Genomic DNA, 11,311 nt, shown 5'->3' with positions numbered 1-11,311 from the left:
ACCGAACTGCTGAGCTAAATCCCTGGCCCTAGAGTCTGTGCTTTTAAATGGTGCATATATAAATTCAGTAAAGGCTACCTGATTTAATATTAAGCTTTGAGTAAAATCTTTATTTTTTAAGTAATTCACTATTTATTTATTAGTCAAGAAACTCTTGCTGCAAACCAAACAGAGCAGAAGTTACACAGGTGGAGTTTAAGTTACCCATCCATGTAAGACCCATTAGTCCCAGATGCATAACATATACATTTGTACACTTTTTGGTCATTCAGAAAATATATTGGTGAATTCAGTAGAAGTGTAAATTTACTTTTCCTTTTATTATCTTAAAGATGAGACTTCATATCAGGTGTCATATTATTATAGAATGTCTAATAAAACTTAATGAAAGCAAGACATATTCTTCATAGAGATATTGGTTTGTTTAATTTTTTGATGGAGCTTGTTTTTAGTACATATTTAGTACATATGACTTGCTAATTTTGAAGAAAGTGCTAGGTGTAGGGAAAAACACCACGGAGCAGAGTAAATTCTGGATTTAAAACAGCTGAACATACTATAAAACAGTTCTCAGTAATTTTCCCTTAATATTATTCCTATGTTTGGCTTCATGCAAAGAATTTTATTTGTACAATATTGAATATACAATCCCATCCCTTCCCATAAGTAGCACAAAGTGTCCCCAGGGAATTTCAAAAGGAAAAAAATGAAAGAGCTTAAATAATTAATAATGATGACAGCTGTGACCATGTATGTGCTTTTCATTAGACAGTCAATTGCTTCAATAAACTATTTGATCTACACAAAATCCTGACAAAACATAATTTCTGAAATCAGCATGAGTGACAATGTCTAGCAGGACCCCTGACATCTACTTCCTACACGACAGTAGCCCCTTCTAGTTGTAGCAACCAGCATGAGTTCTGGTCGAGAGACAGTGATACAAAGCACACAGTATTTCATAGAGCAGGTATTGGAAATTGAAGGTGCCCTCGTTTCCACAACTCATCCGAATTAGAACAGGGACTCAAATCCAAGCCCTCAGGTTCTCTTCTTTTTGATCATTTTCTAACAATGATAGCCATAGACTTTTGTAGCCAAAAACTGAACAAATAAGCAATGATTAATGTTTCATAAATTAGTCTTGCATAAATGACTTTCCCATATTCAAACTTGGAATTGTAGAGCTCATAGTTTGCCTCAGCTTTTTCACATTTTTGAATTTTATATCAGTACATGTTTGTGATACATAGCAAATAGATTCATCCTGGTGCGGTGAGTTTGTATAAATACACAAGACATCCTAATCCTTTTATTTCAACTCACTTCAGCATTTATTCTCATGTTATGAAGATGGATACCTCTGCGGCACTAAATAGCTACTAGTACAAGATAGATTCTGTCTAGTAAACTGGATTCACAGTCTCTGGACACCAACTAGATTCAGTTGGATTTTTTACTTGAATTTGCATTTGCTTTTTTGTCTTTTTCCTTAGTAAATGTTAGAATCTTGTTCATTGCTATAAAAAATGTGAAGGCTAAGCATATAATCCTAGTACTTGGGATGCTGAAGTAGGATAGCCACAAGTTTGAGAACAACCTGGACTACGTAGTATCTCAAAGCAAACAAACAAACAAACAAAAAACAAACAGAAAGGAAGGGATAAAAAAGAAAAATTTTAAATGTAACAAATGAAAAAACTTTGTCAGTTTCAAAGTAATAAAATTATAATTTTAAAAAGGTTAAAATATTATCCAGTCTCCAATTGGTGGGCATTTGGGCTATTTCCAAGTTTTAGCTATTACAAAATATGCCGCTATAAACATGGCTGAGCATATGATTCCCTTAATTCTTTTGGGAAGATACCCAGTAGGGGAATGGCTGGGTCAAATGGGACCTCTAATTCTACTTCTTTGAAGTATCTCCATACTGATTTCCACAGTGGTTGCACTAGTTTACACTCCCACCATCAGTGAAGAAGGGTTCCTTTTTCCCCACAGCCTTGCCAGCATTTGTTATTGGTTAATTTCTTAATGGCAGCTATTTTTTTTCTGGGGTGAGGTGGAATCTCAGTGCTGGTTTCATCTGCATCTCTCAAATGACAAGTGATGTTGATCATTTTTTCATATGTCTACTTGCTATTTCTACCTCTTTATCTGATAAATGTCTGTTCTCTTCAAATGCCCATTTTTGGATTGGGTCTTTATATTTGGGAGGTCTGATTTGTTTAAGTTGTTTGTATATTCTAGATAGTAGAATTTTGTCTGAGGAACTACTCAGACATAAATAATGAGACATTTATAGCTAAATGGATACATATTGAGGCCATACTCTTAAGTGAAATAAATAGGACCCCCATGTGTAAATACCTAATAGTTTCTCTGGTGTGAGGAAATGAAAAGTTAAATGATAAAAAGGATCAAAATTTGTAATAGATAATGTGAAATAGAAAGTAAAGTTCCAAAGGGGAAGAGGAAGGGGAAGTGGGAGGAGTAGGGGAAGGAAATGAAGGGGAAATTAATAAATATGAGAAAAAGAAAAAATGGAAACAAAGACTTTATAAATAAGGAGGAGTGGAGGGGATGAAAGAAGGGCAAGGTAATGGGGAGAAAAAGAAGAACCAAAGTATATTATGTAAAGGAACAAATGCCCAATAATGGATATCAGCATATTATATACCTAAAATGTAACCAAAAAATCAATACATTTAAAAAATAAAAATAATTGACATAAAAGGTAAAAACATGTGTTTCCTTAAATATTTAAGGAGGCAAACATACAGTTATATGCAAAATTTCTATTGAAATTGAGATATGATTGATAGGTAGATAGATGATGGACAAACAGCCAAAAGTGTGCTGTGTAAAACATGGAATGTGAATCATTTCTGTAACTAATACTTTGGTTTTGAATGAAAATGCCTGGTGATTGTATTGTTTGAAAAAAAAGTATTTACTAATAAGGTTATTGAGAGTAGGTAGATATAGAAGATAGAGGGTCATTGACTCTAAAATAGAGTTGGTTGAAAAGATAAGGGATTATAAACAATTTATAATTTATACAGAGATGTGAAAGGTGAAAGCACCACAGTTTATATCTGAAGTTCAGTGTGAAGAGAGTGGATATTCCCATTTGGTAAAACACACATTCGTTCGCATTCTCTCTCTCTCTATCTTCCTCTCTTTCTTTATCTCTCTCCCTGTCTCTCTCTGTCTCTCAAAGTCACAAATCTGATTTACTGTTACACACCCCATAAAAAATATCCTATGAAATTTTCTAGGATTGTGTAACCACCAGAAAATATCCCTATGTGCCCTATATACCTATGAAATCCTTTTTAAATGTTTAGGATTTAAATGAGTAAAATTATAAAATTTCATTGGATATACCACTAAACAAATTTTTCAACAAATGTAAAGATAGATAAGATTTTTAGATAGGAAAGAGTACAATAAAAGTTACAATATCTTAAAATTAATATTTGGACTTTATGGAATTCTAACCATAAATCTACCAAAGAATTTTTGGAATTGTAAAACAAAAAGATCTTCTAATTTATATATCAGAATGTATAAGGGGTGGCTGAAATATACAGCAAATATTTAAATTTTTTAAATTTAGTAAATTAAAAGAAAAATTTCCTATTACAAACTGTGCTGCTACAAACATAGGTGCACATATATCATTGTGATATGATTCTTTTAATTCTTTTGGAAAGATACCCAGCAGAGGGATGGCTGGGTCAAATGGAATCTCTAGTCACAGCTCTTTGAGGTATCTCCATATTGATTTCCATAGTGGTTGCACCAGTCTGCACTTCCACCAACAATGGAGAAGGGTTCCTTTGTCCCCAAAACCCCACCAACATTTGTTATTGTGTGATTTCTTGATAGCAGCCATTCTTTGTGGGGTGAGGTGGAATCTCAGTGTTGTTTTCATCTGCATCTCTCGAATGACCATTGATGTGGAACATTTTTTCATATTTTTACTTGCTGCTTTTACTTCTTTGTCTGAGAAATGTCTGTTCATTTCAGATGCCCATTTTTGAATTGGGTCCTTATATTTGGGGGGTTGCTGATTGTTTTGAGTTCTTTACATATTCTAGATAATAGTCCTTTGTCTGAGGAGCAGCTGGTAAAAATCTTTTTCCCACATTGTAGGTTGTCTCTTAGTTCAATTGATCATTTCTTTTGCTTGGAAACAGCCCATTTGAAGATCAGTTGGAAACTGGATAAAGAAGATGTGGTTTTTCTATAAAATGGAATACTACTCAGCCCTAAAGAATGAGAAATTAGATTCATTCATAGGAAAGTGGATACATATTTAGGATATACTCCTAAGTGTAATAAATTGTCCACATGTGTAAATACTGAATAGTTTCTCTGGTGTGAATAAACTATAGTAGCACATAAGATCCTGAGATGATTGACAATGTGAAATAGGAAGAAAAGGGCTAAAGGTGTAGGGAAAGTGGGAAGGGTATGGAAAAAGGTAAAAAGGGAAAGGAAACAAATAGGAGAAAATGAAAAAATGCAAATAAAATGTTTGTAAATGGGGAAGAGAGGAGGGGGTGAAGGGAGGGCAGGGACAAGGGGGAAAAAATGAGAATCAAGACCTGTCATGCAAAGGTACAAGATCCCAATAATGAATGTAACTATACTGTATACCTAAAATGTACCAATAAACTCAATGAGGAAAACAAAAAGAAGAATTTCCTTACTCTCCATCAAAATACTCACACTTCCTTTGAACACACTTATCCCATGACTCTTGTCACTTCCAGAAGCAGTTCTGGAAGTCCCCTTCTGGGAGAAGCCTTAGGATATGTGATAAAAAAAAATGCAGTGAATGTTGCTGCTGCATGCTCTTGAGTGCAAAAGGAGGCTAGTAAATATTACAAACTTCATCCACTTTATTCATCAGATCTTGGACCATGTGACTTCTAAGTCTTCCCCACTGTCAAAATGATCATGAGAGGAAACTTTCATCAACTAGGGACATCAAAGTAGCCATGACAGTGCAATTAGAGACACTCATGATTTAAGAGCTTTTAGCACTGCTTTAGAAAATGGCAAAAATAATGGAATAAGTGTGTTCAAATCAAGAGAGAGTATTTTGAGGGGAATTAGTGGCAATCTGTCTTTTATTGCAATTTTTAATTCAATCACACAATCCATTTTTTCACACATTTTATTTTATACATGGTTTACTCAATAAATAGTAAGAGAAGATATAATCATAGAAATTATATGAAATACTAATTATTTTATATTATTCTATAACTACTAATATCCAATAACTCTTTTATCTACATGACACAGAAGTTTTATAAATCCATAAAAAGAAGAGGGAATCTATAATTACACCCCAGTACACAATAGGAAAGGTTATATTTTACATTTATATTTCATTTCTCATGAAATGGGATGAATGATGTTCAAATAGCTTGGTTTAGTCACCTATCCATTTGTGTCTTCAATTATACTTAACAAAGAATTCAGAAGGATTAAAATCTGTTTATACAAAAATAGTAAAATAGTCACAAGCTTTGAAAAAAGAACCTAAAAGTCTATGTGTACTTTTGGAGGTAAGTATAACCTACTTAACTAAAGGTGAAAGCTCAGAAGCCAAAAGAGATAAGGCATATAAATTGGTAGCAAAAGATAACACAGGCAAAATCAAAAGATATATCTTCAAAAAAAAGAGGTATATTATATTTGAAAAAAACATGTAACTGGAGAATACAGACAAAAGATTGTTCCTATAATACACATAAGACACTGACAATTTGTCAAGATGAGAAAAGAATCTCAGTGGGAAAAAAGGATGTAAAATCAATTCACTGAGACTACCTTAAAAAATGATCAAGTATATGAAAATGATGTTCAAATTGACTGTTAATCAGATTAAATGCAAATTATAGTAACAAAGAGATAGCACATTACACTCAAGAGGCTGGCAACAATTTAAAATGGTGATGACCTGATAAGTGTAAAACCTAAAGCATTAAAGACATTTTAAAGTGAAATGTCTATTGAAATAAAAAATGCATTCATCCTCTAACAGGGAAACCACTATTCTTATAAATTCAATCACAAACAAAACACCAGTAAGGAAGGAAATATATACAGGATATTTAACTATGGTTATTCAACATTCTTTGTAGCCACATGGTGAACATAAAGCGAAACCTTTCAATGGAGAAATGATTAAAAATATAGTAAGTTCACAACAAAGACTTTTTCAGGCATTAAAAATGAAATAAAACTATAACAGTAAGGAATTGATTTAATGTGATTTGTTTGATTTATTGTATAATGAGAAAAATGGATATTGAACAAACTTTTTTTGGTAAATTAAACATTAAAACAAAATTCAAAAGCAATGAACTAAAATTTTGCCCATGTGCATGATTGGTCATGTGTGTATCCCTCTATATAGGTGCCTATCATTACAGCATGTGACTATGGAAAATACATAGGGAAGGATGCCTTCAATGTTGAGAATTTGCTTTTACAAAGTAGAGGGAAAGTTAGTAAACTGAGATTGAAAGGAGTAAAGCATTCATAAACCCGGGGATTTAGTTCCGTGGCACCATGCTTACCTCACAAGTGCAAGGTCCTGATTTACATCTCAAATACTGAAAAATAAAAAAAGGAGTTGAGCATTAAAGTAAAAGCAAAATTTATAAATACAATAAAAATATTTACATTCATATTTACCAAGTTATACAATATTTTAAATGTAAAATTAAAGTACATTGCCATTATTTTACTTTGAGACTTGGATTGTCTTCTGACTTCATTCAGGGATTATTTCTTTAATTTCTTTTTTTTTTTTTTTTTTTTGGTACAGGTCCTTGCTCTTGCAAGGAAGGCCACTGAACCACTGAGCTAATTCCCCATCCTGTTTTTTTAATTTCTAAGACTACACCTATTAATACATACTTCCTATAGAAAAAAATTTAAGATTTTTAGGTAAGTAAAACAAAATGCACTGCCTTTACCCCATGAGACTCTGTCAGTGAGCTTGTCCTGCACATTACTAGAGCTCTGCTCACTGGGTTCTCTCCAGTGCAGTTTACTGTAGCAATCACTTTGGAGTCACTGTGTGCTGTGTTGGCTTGCCTCTGGACACTTTCACGTCTCTGCCTCCTAGAATAAGATGCTGAATCTACCAGACACAGCTCACACCCAAGCTAAAACACATGACAAACACAGCATCTAATGCAGGGGAATTCCACAAACTCAAAGAACGAGCTCTTAACAAAACAGCCTTCATGAGTGCTCTACTAGATATTTTTTTAAATATTTTAATTAATTTCATTGATACATTTAAGGTATGTAATGTAGTGATATTTATGATTGGCAATTTGTACCTTTACATAATCCATTTTGGTTCTTAACTTTTCCCCATCCCCCTGCCCTCCCTTCAACCCCTCCACCCCTCCCTATCTACAAAGACTTTGTTTCCATTATATTTCTCATGTTAATTCCATTCCCATCTTTCCTTTCCCCTACCCCTCCTATTACCCCTTCTGCTTCGCACCTTTTTCTTCCTATTTCAAATTATCTATTATACTTTTTAGTCCTTATTTACACTTTCAATTTCTCACACTAAAGAAACTATTCAATATTTATGTGTGTCCTATTTATTTCACTTAAGAGTATGGCCTCAATGTGCATCCATTTAGCTATAAATGTCTCTAGTTTCTCATTCTTTATGGCTGAGTAGTATTCCCTTACACACACACACACACACACACACACACACACACACACATTTTCTTTATCCAGTCTCCTGTTTATGGGAAATGGGGCTGCATCTAAGTTTTAGCTATCATGAGTTGTGCTGCTATGAACGTGGATGCACAATTAGAAGATGCAGAAACAAGTCCAGACACACTCAGCTACCTCATCTTTGACAAAGGAGCAAAACACCCTCACTTGAGGAAAGATAGCCTCTTTAATAAATGGTGCTGGAAAAATTGGGTTTCAACTTGCCAAAGATTAATCTACTAGATATTTTGAAAGACATAAAATACAGAAGACATACACCCCCCCAAAAAAAGCTTTAAAAAAAAAAGCTTAAAATTTCACAGAAATGCTTACATGTGCTAGAAGTGAATAAATACATTTCAATTCTTACGATGTGATCTTTGTTTTAATTAATCATAGGCTGGATTAAACATAGATCTCAATTCAAAACTGATAAAGCCTAAGCTTGCAAAATAATTAATATTGATGTTTCTGTTTAAAAGTAATTCAGTGATAGACAGCTGAAGTTTTATGGCTAGAGGCATAGTTTACCTACAGGAGACTTCTGCCTATAGAAGACTCCAGAGGGACACATTTTTATCTAGACATGATTCTAAATTAAGCAACACCTTCAAGTCTTTTTCACAAATTATTTTCCCTCCTTTGTGGGATTAGGGATGGGAGAATGAGGGGAGGAGGATTAAACAGAAGTTACAGTTATTTTCATACAGGTCAATCAATGGTTACTAGAGAGGTTTAAGGAGTCAGGGATTTGGACACCCAATTAGAAAGTTTGGTTCATATCTGCCAACAAGAGACAGATTTTTATGTTCAACTGACAGAATTAAAAAAACAGAAAAGCAAATAAAAACATATGAGAATTCTCACAAAATCTTTGTTGTTGTCTAGGCTTCTGTCTTCTCCCCTAAATAATCTTAGTTAATTATCACTGTTTCTAGTAGAGTACTTTTTGTGTGGAAAGTGTTGCTTTGTATTTCTTTAATTGTTGATAATTTTTATTATTTGTTTAGTACGTTTGCAGTACATGATGATTGCATTCATGGGGGGAGTTGCTTTGTGTACATAACACATCTTAATTTTTTTCTATCCCCTTCCCCCCTTCCTCCCACTTCCTCCATCTTTATTCCCCCTCCCATTTGCAAAAGATCTATCTGCTTATTTCCTATTATTTACATTTCATTTTGTGCTTTTATAGTTTGATCTTCTCATATAAGATAAACCATGCTATATTTAAGCCTGGTTGTCTGATGTATTTAACTCAACACTGCAGTCTCAAGTTACTTTAAAATCACAGTCTATGGCTAAAATGCTTAAGTCAAGGAGATCATTCCTACTATTACTCTTCCAATTTTTTAAACAGTAAATTGAGCTTCAAACAATTATCTTACTCTTAGGCACATAGTTGAAATTCAATATTTTTTAATACTTCTACCCTTCTATATCTTAACTTTTTATCCAAATCTAGACTAAATACCGTAGTAAGGTTGACACTAGGTAGGTCACAGGAATTTTTAGTGTTAGTCATCATGAGAAAACAGAGGGTAGTAAAAATAACTGAAAGAAAAATTACAAAAATTTCAGAATCTCAGCATGCTTCCTTTTTGTGTGTTTTTATATTATCTTCCGTATGTCATGATAAAAGAAAATCTCCTTAGATTTGCAGTATTTGCTTTAATTCCTCAGCCTGCAGTACAGCAGACTTCTTTCGTCAACCTAATCTTCATCCTACATCCTGCACTAGGCTATGCGGATGTGTGGTGACTTTTCTTCAGAGAGGCTCCTCTTCCCAAGAGGTAGGTTCAAGTCCAATGTCAGCAGAATAGAAACAGGAACCATCATTTCCTTTTCTTTCCCTCTCCCATCCTAAATCCACTCTCTATAAATGCAATATCTGCATTTCTGTTTCACTTCTAAATTGTCTTAGTGCTTGAGATTGATAATAAATATTTCTTAGAAAAATTAAGTGCTAAATAGTACACAAAAGAGAGTGACACAATAACTGTTGCACAGTTACAACCATGGAAAACCAAAATAATGGGTCTGATGTCATTGAAAACAATGAACTCATTCATGTGTTCATTTCTTCAGACATTGAGTTTGAGATTACCAGGTATAAAGTATATAATTAAGGGTTTAAAAGTACTTCAGAAAAAGTAAAGGTTGTAGGTATTCAAAAACTAGTACAAGTTATAGCTCAGGTAGTCAGAGATTTTAGCATTCTCAGAGGAACTGACATGTTCATCTTGAATCAGGAGACATTTTATTAATTATATATACAGAGTTGTGTTCAACTAAAATGTGAAAGATTTAGAGAATTAATCCTAAGAAATGTTTAAGATTAGCATCTTGGGTATCCTTTTGAAGTTACTGCATTACAGTTTACTGAAGTGCTCTGTTGAGCTCACAGATTTCTTCCTAGGATTCTCACTTATCTACACAAGCAAAAAGAAGTTTTTCTGGGGTTGTAGAATTGTTATTTTTTTATTAATTTTATTGGTTTTATTGGTACATTTTAGGGATACAGTACAGTTACATTCATTGTTGGGATCATGTACCTCTACATGGCAAGTCTTGATTCTCATTTTTTCCCCTTACCTCGGCCCTCCCTTCACTCCCTCCTCCCCTCCCCATCTACAAACACTTTATTTTCATCTTTTCATTCTCTCACATTTTTTTTCTTTTCCCTCTTTGTTCTTCCCCTATGCATCACACCTTCCCTACACATTTAGCTCCTTTCTTCAAATTTCTAAATGTCAGTAATCTTATTAGAATCTTATGCATTGTTGCAGATTATTCACACCAGGGAAACTATTTGGTATTTACACATGTGTGACTTATTTATTTCACTTAGGAGTATATCTTCCATATGTATCAATTTTCCTATGAATGAATCTATTCTCTCGCTCTTTATGACTGAGTAATATTCCATTTTATAGAAAAACCACAACTTCTTTATCCAGCTTCCAATGGATGGGCAAATAGGCTGTTTCCAAGATTTAGCTATTACAAACTGTGCCACTATAAACATGGGTGCACATATTTCTCTGTGATATGATTCTTTTAGTTCTCTTGGAAAGATACCCAGCAGAGGGATGGCTGGGTCAAATGGAACCTCCAGTCCAAGCTCTTTGAGGTATCTCCATATTGATTTCCATAGTGGTTGCACTAGTCTGCACTCCCACCAACAATGGAGGAGGGTTCATTTCTCCCCACAACCCCGCCAACATTTGTTATTGTGTGATTTCTTGATAGCAGCCATTCTTTGTGGGGTGAGGTGGAATCTCAGTGTTGTTTTCATCTGCATCTCTCGAATGACCAGTGATGTGGAACATTTTTTCATATATTTTCTTGCTGCTTTTACTTCTTTGTCTGAGAAATGTCTGTTCATTTCGGATGCCCAGTTCTGAATCAGGTCTTTATATTTGGAGGGACTGATTGTTTTGAGTTCTTTATGTATCCTTAATAATAGTCCTTTGAGGTACAGCTGGTAAAAATTTTTTCCCACATTGTAGATTGTCTCTTAGTTAGTTCT

The sequence above is a fragment of the Fukomys damarensis genome, unplaced genomic scaffold (genome assembly GCF_012274545.1).
Source record: "Fukomys damarensis isolate Sample0158 unplaced genomic scaffold, DMR_v1.0_HiC HiC_scaffold_24, whole genome shotgun sequence".
Taxonomy (NCBI): Eukaryota; Metazoa; Chordata; class Mammalia; order Rodentia; family Bathyergidae; genus Fukomys; species Fukomys damarensis.
The sequence above is the reverse complement of the archived record's forward strand: the minus strand, read 5'-3'. Positions refer to the sequence as shown.